The sequence below is a fragment of the Bicyclus anynana genome, chromosome 6 (genome assembly GCF_947172395.1).
Source record: "Bicyclus anynana chromosome 6, ilBicAnyn1.1, whole genome shotgun sequence".
In the NCBI taxonomy this organism is placed as follows: domain Eukaryota; kingdom Metazoa; phylum Arthropoda; class Insecta; order Lepidoptera; family Nymphalidae; genus Bicyclus; species Bicyclus anynana.
Window position 1 is genome coordinate 5,618,820 of NC_069088.1, and position 9,138 is coordinate 5,627,957.

Sequence of the window (9,138 nt, forward strand, 5' to 3'; positions counted from 1 at the left end):
CGCGTTCAATCATACAAACTCTTCATATTTGATATTAAATTTGTATGTGCAGAGAAAACTGGCACAATTTGTTGTGGACTCTAGGACTATGGCGCGTTTGGAACCCTCGTAATTTTAATTTTAAGTTTAATTCTTTACTTATTAGTTACTAGCGGACGCCCGCGACTTCGTCCGCCCTTGGATCTCTTTAATCCAGCCCTTACAGTAGTATCGCTGTAAAATGGAGTAACTTCACCCGTTTTCCCAACATTTCCCTTCACTGCTCTGCTGCTATTGATCGTAGCGTGATGAAAAGTATATTAAACCCTCCCCAGGAGTATGAAGAATAATTGTACCAACTTTCGTTACAATCCGTCAAGTAGTTTTCTATAACGAACATACAGACAGACAGACGAAAATTTTACTGATTTTTTTGGCATCAGTATCGACCACTAATCACCCCCTGATAGTTATTTTGGAAATATATTTAATGTACAGAATTTACCTCTCTACAGATTTATTATAAGTAGGTATAGATTATTATTATGTTATTAGCTTACACCAAGCAACCTATCACAAGTACTTGTAAACTTAGCTTACTTGTAATAAATGAATTTTGAATTTGAATTTGACTGTACATACTACGAATTCTTACTTACATAACACTTGTCTACCTATTCGAAAGGACCAATTAGTCATTCAGTTATATCATAGCAAAGGATCTCTCGCCATATGTACCTGCTTCTGTCCTTAACCTGAGCGTGACGAGTCGGCCTTCCTCAGGCACCTATATAACTTATTGTCCGACCTGGGTGCGTTGTAATGCGGTGATTGTCTTACGATGTATCCAAGGTCACCTGCTGTGTGGCTCCGATGCGATCTATCTGCATATTAACATTAGAATGTATCGATACTTTTGAGATTTGTGTACAGAACGTTGCGAAAGGGCGGTTTGATTCGTATGAAGTCACGGAATTATATTTGCGGATTGTACAGTTGGCACCACCGAATACTATAGGCCCTGCGACATATTGCCTGGTAACTTTTTAGTAACAGTCGTCTTCAGAAGGCAAATTTTAACAATAAATTATATTGTTTAACATTCGCTTGTAGCTTTTTTGACGGACTTCGTGGCACAGTGGTATGCGCGGTGGATTTACAAGACGAGGGCTGTTTCGATTGAGGTTTCCTTAATTGGTCCCCGTCTGGCTGGTGGGAGGCTCCGGCCGTAGCTAGTTACCACCCTACCGGCAAAGACGTACCGCCAAGCGATTTAGTGTTAACTTACACGAACGGCAGCTGTTACCGATGACTGCAGTCGGCGACGTCTCGGCGGCTGGCGACGCAGCCAACGGGAGTCGACTGCAGTGGACGAGCGCCGCCGTGAGTCGACTGCAGTCGCCTGCCGCCGAGACGTAGCCGACTGCAGTCGACTGTGGTCGTCGGTAGAGTTGCCGCTCGTGTAAATGAACCCTTAGCGTTCCAATACGGTGTCGTGTAGAAACCGAAAGGGGTGTGAATTTTCATCCTCCTCCTAACAAGTTACCCCGCTTCCATCTTAGTTGGCATCATCACTTACCATCAGGTGAGATTGTAGTCAAGAGCTAACTTGTAAAGAATAAAAAAAGCTTCATCATGGAAAGACTAATCTTAATTAACTTCAATGAAAAGAGTAAGAGAGCATATTTTATAAAAATTTATATTACTGAATGTTATAACTACATTATAAGATTTTATTCATAGGGAAACAGCGATCTTTTGCTCTTTAGATGATGTTTTACAAAATCAGTATTTTCGTAAAGCTGCTTTGATGAAATTGCTATCGAAAATCGGATCTAATGCAATAGGTTTCTGCTTTGTTGAACGCGGCATTGATATAAGAACTGCTGTCAATTTCCCAGGGCCTTAAAGATTCTCAGTATTATAAGAACACCCGTATCAGTATAACAAGTACAACCCGGTTTTACATGCGTATTTGTTAATTGAAACACTTCAGATTTGTGGTTTTATTTTCGTTTTCGTTTATTTTATTCTTATATCTATACTAATATTATAAAGCTGAAGAGTTTGTTTGTTTGTTTGATTGAACGCGCTAATCTCAGGGACTACTGGTCCGATTTGAAAAATTCTTTCAGTGTTAGATAGCCCATTTACCGAGGAAGGCTATAGGCTATATTTTATCCCCATATTCCTACGGGAACGGGAACCACGCGGGTGAAACCACGCGGCATCAGCTGGTGTTGTTATATTATTGGTTGGTGAATTTTGTGATGATAATGCACACAGCAGCGTTACACTCACACAATAATTATGCTGTTTATTTTACTACCCGCTAATGATTGTTTCTTTTTGTTTTTTTTATGTATTGTATATTATATAAGTAATAGCCAGTGCACAGTAAACACAACTGTGTCTTAGTTTTCTGCGTGTGTGAAGTCTGCAAATCCGCATTAGGCCAGCGTGGTGGACTATTAGCCTAACCCCTCTCATTTTGAGAGGAGACTCAAGCTCAGCAGTGAGCCAAATATGGGTTGATAACGATAACGATAAAATCTTTAATTACAATATTCTATAAGAAAAAACTAAACTGTCGTTCTATACTTATAAAACTAGAAGTATTCGTGGCCTACGGAAAATAAAATGACTTATGTTTGTAGATGGTGGCCTAGAATTACGTTTATCTCAAACACCCACAAGTGTGATGTCTATATAAACCATATGATACTTTGTCACGATCGAATATGATAAAATAGCTTGATTGCTAATGCAAATCTATCCGAACAAGGGTGAACCACGCGATATTCTAAGATTTTAGGACAGACAGTAACAAAGTACACTTACGAAAATGAGTTATTTTTACTTAACAATTGCTAAAATTTATTCCAAATCTAACTTGTGTGATAGTCTTCTTCTTTTACACCTTATTGACAATTTTTCCAAACTCCTTTTTATATTTTTATGGCAGCATAGTACGTAAATAAAAACGACTCCCAAATGAAAAGCGTTTCGTATCGTTGTAATAGATTTAGCACAATTTATTAATAATAATAAAAAGGACAGAACAAATGATACTAATAAATGATATTTTAAAATAATGTAGAACAATTTATTTGACATTATGTTGAAATATATTTGCACTGAATTATTTAAAGTAATAAAACTCTGTTGAAGCCCTAGGGCCTTTACGAGTTCTAATCAAAATGATTTCTTTACTTGTTACATTATAATATTTCTAGTGAAGGAATAGACTGCACCAAAGCCCCTTAGGGGACATAACAATTTGAAAACCTTTGTAAGAATTTAAAAGGTTTGTAAAATTATTTGTAAAAAAGATATAATAATTAATTAAATGGGAATAAATCGCTATAATTGTGACCATAACATTTATTATATTTTTTTTACATTGCTATTATAATGTTGATAAGTAAAGTTGCAAACCTAATTAATACATTTAAATTGAAATTTTAATTCAACGACATTATTTGTCGTTGAATTAAAATTTCATTTTTCGAGGTATTTATTTTATTGTTATTTATTATTGATGTAGTATATATTAATTATATATATATATATTTGTATTAGTTGTAATATATTATGTAATACATATGTAAATTTTAATATTATATTTACGTATATATTATATTATATTTATATATACTATATATATTTTTTTTAATTATTTATATATATAATTACATATAATGTATTGCACCTTCCCGCTCTTTCTTCGCAAGTTCTCTCGTCAGGGGTTGCCTGGTAGAGATTACTTATAGTAATAAGGCCGCCTTTGCATGCTAAGTTTAATTTATATTTTCTAATGTTTCAATTTATAATTGTATTTTTGTGTGCAATAAAGTATTTCTTCTTCTTAATATTTAGTAAGGAAGGTTCGAAACGTAACTTGATCTGAAAAGAGCCCACATCAAACTCCGGTAATACATATTTTTTAATATCACATTTTACAATAATTAAATACAATAAAAATCTTATTATTATTTAGAACTATGTATCCAATCTTTTCTATTATTAGAAAATATGTAATCCTTAATATTGTATATCTTAAAGAATCTTAATTAATCTTAAAGTATACTAGCGGAAGCCCGCGACTCCATCTGTGTGGAATTCAGTTTTTCACAAATCTCACGAGAACCGAAGTAGTAGGTAAGACCAAAAATGTATGCCCTTATTAATGTATTCATACCTCCTTATTCCCATAGAGGTAGATATACCAAGTTCTTCTATTCATATAATTCCTTTCATACAACTTCGTCGATTTAGGGTTTTCCTGAACTAGCTTTTATTGGATTTGGTCCAGGAACGTTCGCCTTGGCCTTCCATTTTCAACATTTTCAGATAGTGAAAAATGAATATAAAATACTTCATTCTGTACTCGTCATTTCATCGCATTATAAGATTTCAATTCAGTGAATAAAGTGAACATTTCATATAATAGTCAGTTGAAAATATTATAATTATCCGTAGTGGTCATCATTAAAATTTCTTTTTCAGAAATTCTATTATGCGCTGTGCTTAAGTGTAAAAAGCTTGGGAATACTGTTAAGCGGACTCGGATACGGATGTGCAATTTAAAATAAAAAGCTTCACCAGTTATAAAGGCCCTAACGAGCTTAAATAGGGTGATATATTATAACTAGCTTTCGCGTGCGACTTCGTACGCCACAATCTATACTAATAAATCTGAAGAGTTTGTTTGATTGAACTATTGGTCTGGTATATTCTACTGGATTAATCTCAGAAACTACTGGTCCGATTTGAAAAATTCTTTCAATGTTAGATAGCCCATTTATCGAGAAAGGCTATAGGCTATATTTTATCCCCGTATTCTTACGGGAACGGGAACCACGCAGGTAAAACCGCGCGGCGTCAGCTAGTTACTTATATTATTGCAAAGCAACAACAAATGCATTTCTTTGATACCATTCCTTTTTCTAAGAAAGCTATCAAGCACACAGTTTATTTAATTAAGTATTACCAAAAACTTGCGTAATGTAGATCTTGGGTATTATGATCGTAATCTCTATTATCCAACTATAAATAACAATCAGACTCTTTTTTTGGTCAATTCACTTTAATTTATCTGCGAAATAAAACTAATTTTATCTTAAGTAATATCTATTGTAAATAGTGTTTAATGTAACAACGCTGACTTGTTGAAAAAACCTTACAAATAGAGTCCCGTTATGAACTTGATGCAATTTCATAAGTGTCGAAAAGTTAATATTAATAGATATTTCAAAACCCAGTCAAAAACTACCCGAACTTGTGCACCGAGTGTTCCGCAGAGTACAAGTACTTGCTAATCCTACTTCCTAGTAATATTATAAACGCGAAAGTTTGTATGGATGTTTGGATGTTTGTTACTCTTTAACGCCGCTACTACTGAAGCGATTTGGCTGAAATTTGGAATGAAAATAGATTTTACTCTGGATTGACACAAAGGCTACTTTTTATCCCGAAAAATCCATGGTTTCCCGAGATTTGCGAAAATTGATGATTTTGATGATATGAATGTTTGTTACTCTTTCACGCCTCGACTACTGAACCTAATTAGCTGAAATTTGGTATTAAGATATATTATAGCCTGAATTACACATAGGCTACTTTTTATCCCGGAAAAATTCATGGTTCCCGAGGGATTTGTGAAAAACTACATGGGAGTAGAACGGAAACTGGTACTTTCTTGATCACGGAAAAGCATGGTTCTTGCGGATTTGTGAAAAATAGAATTTAACGCGAAAGGAGTCGCGTACGTCCGCTTGTTTGAAATTAATTAAGTAACATTCTAGGAGTCTACAAACTTTGAAAGCGTGCAGGACATTGCTCTAAGGATAATCTTGAGTGACAAACTTAACTTTGCCATCCGAAAACTGTTGTCTCTATACATCAACATCCGTCTAAGTCAATTTTCCAAGTACAAAAATAGTTTTTCAATGTATAGTTTATACTTGCCTTATTTTGCCAAACTTTATGTTTCGGGGTCTATTAAGGAAATATATATTCGTATGTTTTTTGTACGATTACGTAAATTAGTGAATATTATAAAATTCTGTTTAAAATTATTTATATGACTAAATATTTTTTGGCATCAAATGAGCTATTGATAACAAGTTTTCTTCCATTTTAACGGTTTCCGTTTTTTCTTTAAAGGCATGGAACCCTAATAATTTAATAATTATTTATTTCTAATTATCTTTAATTTAGTATACTCGCGTATAAGGTGGGCGGATAATTGTGCCTTTGAGTATATTGTTACTAAAAACTGGAGAAGTGAAACTTGATTTCATATACACTTCAGCATTTATAAAAACAGCCTTATCACATTTAGACGAAATAAATAGGCAGGTTGTATTTTTTCTGGTACGAAGTGTCGTGTAAACATAGTCATTTATTTACTCATATATGCATTTAGTAAAAAGCTGTCATGTTGATATTACAAACAGACACTTTGATTTTATTTATTTGTATAGATTGACATCATACTTGCATTTTCCTTATAGTGACCGTGTCCTAGACACGCCAAATAAAATTAAATGAATAATTTATGAACACATATGTATTTAATACTGACCTACACGTTATAAATTCTGTTGTTATATAACTACTTTGTTGGTCCAGTGGTTATCCTATGTAGCTTCGTATCACGAGGTTCTGGGTTCGAGTCCTAGGTCAAGTTGCGAAATATTAAACATTTATTTCTTCTAAGAAGTTATTTGTATGAATTCTAACTTTGGAGTGGGGAAGTTGGTGTTACACCGGATGTGTCGGAGAGTTCTTCCAGTGGCGTGCATCAAGTTTTTAACTAGGGTATGCACTGTACGTACAAATTTCTTCTCTAATACAGGTTCATGATGAGTCCTCAAGGTGATGATGATGATGCATCTATGAAGTGCACGCCATTGACCTCTCTAAGCCATAGTCATTTATCATGGTCATTAATATTTGATCGCAAAAGAGTATATAAATCTTAAGTCCACCAACCCGCAGCAACAGCGTGGTGTGTGTAAGTTACATATCCCTCGTATAAGAGATTTTTTAGCGCGCCACATATAAGTCTTACTTTTTATGCTATTGACTTTCTAAACCAAGTATGAGACCTTCATATTACTGGGTCGATAATAGGGCAACCAAAAAAAACTGTAAAATATTCAACTAGTACGTAGATTATTAGTTAAGATAGCAAAAAAAAATAGTGTAACAATTTGAGCATATCCTAAAAGAATTTGAAGGTTATATATACAGTTGCATAATGAAATCCTTGTATTTCTGTTCTCAAACCATCAGTGCGATTATTTTGCCTTTATTTTAAAGAAAGTAATCCTGGAAATAGATTTTTGATGGTTTCAGCAAGTCGAAATAATAAAAATAGTCTTTATATTCTGTACTTATTTTCCAAGGCGCTAAAGGCCCAAATTTGGTAAAATCACTTACCTATTTTTTCTATCATCTAAACTACGAAATCTATTAGGTCCCCACGACTGTTGATTATGCACACTTAGCATTTTTTTTATTCTGTAGAATTTCGCCCTTGACGACAATCTCATCTGATGGTAAATGATGATGCAATCTAAGATGAAAGCGGATTAATTTGTCTAGGGAGGAGGATGAAAATCCACAACCCTTACGGTTTCTACATGACATCGTACCGGAACGCTAAATCGCTTGGCGATACGTCTTTGCCAGTAGGCTGGTAAATAACTACGGCTGAAGCCTCCCAACAGTCAGACCTGGACCAATTAAGAAAACCCTATTCAGCCCAGCCGCGGATCGAACCCAGAACTTCCGTCTTGTAAGATTATCGCGCATACCACTACGCCACGGAGGCCGTCAAAACATAGCAACATGTACCTATTACAGCAATTAGTAATCCTAACATAGACTAAAAACCTCAATACGCAGCTGATATTGCATTTAATAAGAGTGTGCAGTACAGGTACATTTCTAAAATCACCTTCATAATAACCTCTGACATTTTACTTCCGAGAAGTTAAAACTCCGGTAAGCGGCAAACCTAACAATTTAGAAATAGAGAGAAAAAAATGAGATTTTATCATTCTCACGATACAATTCCTCAGTATTTCGAATCTTATGAATACTAGTCTTTGTAGTATCCAGTTCTATTCCAATAATTATCATTTTATCGACACTTGAGCATCGTAAGCTTATGCAATTCACTTTGTAGATGCCAAAAGTTATTAATTTATTACGTGCTTACTCACAAGTTATGTACAACGCCTAAAAAGGTTATCTCAACAAACGATCCGTGAAATGATTTAGAATATCGACATCTTAGCTGAGTAGGTCCTATTCAAAGATTATTAAATTACGTGAAGAATTTGGTTGAAATTCTTAACAATGTCACAAATCTGATTTAAAAATAGTGTAAAATAGATCATCGTATCAGCCGATGAACGTCCACTGCAGGACATAGGCCTTTTGCATGGACTTCCAAACAGCACAATACTGAGCCACCTGCATCCAGCTAATCCCTGTGACTTGCTTGATGTCGTCAGTCCACCTGGTGGGGGGTCGCACTTCCAGCACCTTGGGACCCCAACGTCCATCGGCTCTTCGAACTATGTGGCCTTTGCCACTTCAGCTTCGCGGCTCGCTGAGTCATGTCGGTGACTTTGGTTCGTCTGCGGATCTCCTCAGTTCTGATTCAATTACGCAGAGGAACCTCAAGCATAGCTCGCTCCATCGCCTGCTGTGTGACTCTGAGCCTTCTTATGAGGCCCATAGTTAGCGACCAAGTCTCGAAACCATAGGTCATCACTGGCAACACGCACTGTTCACTGACTTGACCTATTAATGTGCAGGAGTGATAAATTGATATTTTCTTCCAACAATCATGAAATTTACAGTCTAACTAGTAACGAGACTAACGACTACGGGTAGGTATAAAATAGAATTTCAACAGTATGTCAAGCGCGAAACACCTAATTTATCTAGCATGTAAACGCATCTCCTGTTCGGTGCCCAATAAATCGTGCGGTGTTGTACCAAACGAGCATGTGAAATGTAATACTATGGAGACATCAATTTTGTAACGGTTTTGGTAACACGACCATTATTTTAGCCATTCCGAAGAATTTATCTAGTTTATCCCAGTACATAATAAACTTTAAAAACATCCGCTGA